At 47.7% G+C, this 3,175-nt stretch overlaps 1 pseudogene; it reads left to right on the top strand.

Annotated features, from left to right (window-relative positions):
• The first annotated feature begins 442 nt into the window (after nucleotides 1–442).
• On the top strand, nucleotides 443–2,366 carry LOC115319684 (annotated as a pseudogene).
• The last annotated feature ends 809 nt before the right edge of the window (nucleotides 2,367–3,175 follow it).

Below are 3,175 nucleotides of genomic sequence, written 5' to 3'. Positions count from 1 at the left end.
TTTGTAGATCATGGCAAAAAAGTTTTGGCGTATTTCCTAGGTTTGTTTAAAATCGTAATTTTGTCCTTTTTTTCTAGAGCGAAGCACCAAGTTTAAAGACTCAGTACTCAGTGAGGTGGGCTCAAATAATGATTTAATTAGTCTCTGGTGCAAAAGGGCGACTCACAAAACTGATGCATTTTGCGTCCTCTGAAATTCATCAATTTCCTGCGCACAACATGGAGTAGCTGCCATCAAACGTCACGCAGCATTGAAGAAACATGTTGAAGCTGCTGCAAGGCACAGAGATGAAGACGGAAACCTTCAGCCCCCCAAACTGGTGCAAGCCGCATTGGATTTTTCACAAGGTGCCTCTGGCACATCACTCCAAGCCCAAGTGTGGAAAGCGGAATCAATTTTCGCTATGTCCGTTGTTTCAAAGTCTATCCCTTTCTCGTGGGGATACTGTGCTACGGGAATGTACGAGTGTATGTTCCCGGACAGCGAGGTTGTTAAGAAGTTTAGCTGCAGCAGGTCCAAGTTATCACGCATCGTGTCCGATGGACTCGGCCCTTACTTCAAGTCCAGAGTTGTGAGTGAGCTGTGCCACCCAAATGTTTTCTTCTCCGTGATAATCAACGAAACCCCAAAGCCAGAGCAAAGAACGCAGCGACTGGATGTGCTTGTTAGGTACTTTTCTAACAGCCAGCAACAGGTTGTCGTTGAGCATGTGCAATCGTACAACCTCAGGCGTGCCACCGCGGAAGTAATTGTGGGCTGCGTAGAAGACGCGCTGACTGAGCTACCGAAGAGAGGGCTTGTTTGTTTTTTCAGTGACGGGCCTAACGTCATGAAAAGCGTGAGGAACAAGCTCCAAAAGGATATGCCATCAAGTTTGGTTGACATCAACAACTGCAACCTTCACAAAGTCCACAATGCTTTTGCAAAAGGTCTCGATGCGTTTGGCTCGGATGTTGAGGAGGTCGTCCGAAACGTCTACTACTACTTCAAAAGCGCTGTTCGTGCTGAAGCCCTGGGAGAATGTCAGGAGGCTCTAGGGATTGCTTCTCATGTGTTTCTGCGTCATGTCTCCAATCGCTGGCTCACACTTCAAGATTCACTGTGTCGTGTCCTAGAACAATTCGAAGCGCTGAAGTCATACTTTCACAAGGCAAGCATGACAAAGCGGCGAGTGGACACCCAGAATCTTCACAGCAAGCTTGCTGCAGTATTTTCAAAGAAAGACCTTTATGCCAAGGTGTTGTTCTTGAAGGACTGTGCCGAGCTTTTTTCTCGGTTTCAGACACTGTTTCAGAAGCAAGAGCCCCTGCCACACATACTCCACGCGGAGTTGCTGTCTCTAGTCCAGCGAATCCTCAGCCGTTGTTTGAGGAGTGCATCCTATGTGGACAAGAGTGCGGAGGAACTGAAGAAACTCGATATGCAGGACTCTACCCTGTGGAAAACCAAACCAGAAGTGGGTATGGACACTGAGCAGGCAATGCTGAAATGGGATCCAGATGAAAAGAAGCGGTTACTTCTTGGGGCCCGTGCCTTCTACTTGGCTTGCTCGAAAGACCTCCTGCAGAAGCTGCCTCTTGACAATAAAGTCCTTCAGCACACAAGTCTCTTGGGATTGCAGCCCAGCGACGTAGAGTCAGAAGTCCGATCCTTGCGATACCTTGCTTCCCAGCTGCCTCAAGTGCTTGAGAGCGACCACGTGTCATCACTGGTCGATGAGTGGCATCTGCTGAGATGTGACTCTGCTAACAGCCTTCAGTTGATGGAAGATGGACGGATCGACACTCGTTGGGCTACAGTATTTCAACAAAAGTGCGCAGCTGGTCAGCAGAAGTACCCACTGTTGTCAAGGCTAGTAAAAGCGCTGCTCTCTCTACCTCATGGCAATGCGGACTGTGAGGGAGGCTTCAGCGAGAATAAGCATATCCTTGAAGGCCGAGCCTCATTGTGCATTGCGAGCATCATCGGATTGCGGCAAGTGAAGACCTACCTGCAGAGGTATGATGGAGATGCCACAAAGGTGCCCCTGTCACCAGACCTTCTGCGAAGCGTCAAAAGAGCAAGAGCCCGGTATGAGGAAAGAATTGGAAGCAGAGAGGCCGACATGAAGAGAAAAAAGCCTGACAGCGCACAAGTTGATGCTGACAACTCGCATGACAAGCGCTTAAAGAAGCAGTTGGAGGAAAGGGTGATCTCGTGCCGTGCGTTGCTGAAGAGGGGCGGAAGAGACCATTGGTGCAGGACTGAAGTGCCAAAGCTTGGAAAAAGTAGAAGGTGGCCAAACTATGTTAGCTGAAGCCAATGCTGCTTTGTCACGCACTCTTTGCGAGCTGGACGAACTGAAAAAGAAATGCAAAAAGCATTGAGTCAATATTTTTTTTTTCACCCGTGATATATAGCCTACAGTCAAAAGGCAAGTATTAAGCAATATTTTAGTTTTCATCTGTAATATTTTGTTACATAGTTAAGCTTTAGCTGCAAGAATGTTCTGTCATAAATAAAATAGTTTTCTTATGGTGAGTTCTTTTCTTTGTAAATTACTACAGTTAAACTTCGATGTAACGAAGTCGGTAAAATTCGCAATTTACTTCGTTACATTGAAATTTCGCTAAATCGAAATTTGGCTTTAGCATGCGAAAAAAAAATTCCGAAACATTTTACGGGTATGAAAACTCACCGAAAATGACATTTATTTAGGGGCAAAGTAGACCGCGAGTTTTGCTTGCGCCTTGTCCGACAGTAGCAGCGGCGTCATACGGCGTTCGAGCGCCCAGAGCGCTTGCACGGCATCTTGCTGCCCATGCGACGTCGTGTATCTCCTCAGTACGTCCATTGCGTCGAGCACTTCCCGAGTGCTCGGGATCTCGGCAGTTTCTTCAGGATGGCGTCCAAAACGTTTGCTTTCTCATCCAAAAAAAGAACTTTACGTTTCCTTATGGCAACAAGCACGTGACTGAACCGCCCGGTTAAAAAATAAAGCTGTTTAGTTTAAGCAGTTTAAGTGGTGCCAATGTTTCCAACCTACACAGCACTCTTGACCTCTTGACCGTGCGGTCGCGCGGTCGCGCGGTCGCGCCATCACGTCTCTCCCCAGCTGAAGTTGGCTCCCGCGCTACCCGCGGTACAGTGGACTATGATGATTAGTGAATGTCACTGGTGATGCTGTTATGCCGTG

This window comes from Ixodes scapularis, unplaced genomic scaffold (genome assembly GCF_016920785.2).
Source record: "Ixodes scapularis isolate PalLabHiFi unplaced genomic scaffold, ASM1692078v2 ptg000822l_1__unscaffolded, whole genome shotgun sequence".
In the NCBI taxonomy this organism is placed as follows: Eukaryota; Metazoa; Arthropoda; class Arachnida; order Ixodida; family Ixodidae; genus Ixodes; species Ixodes scapularis.
Note: the sequence above shows the minus strand (reverse complement) of the source record. Positions and strands in the feature narration are given on the sequence as shown.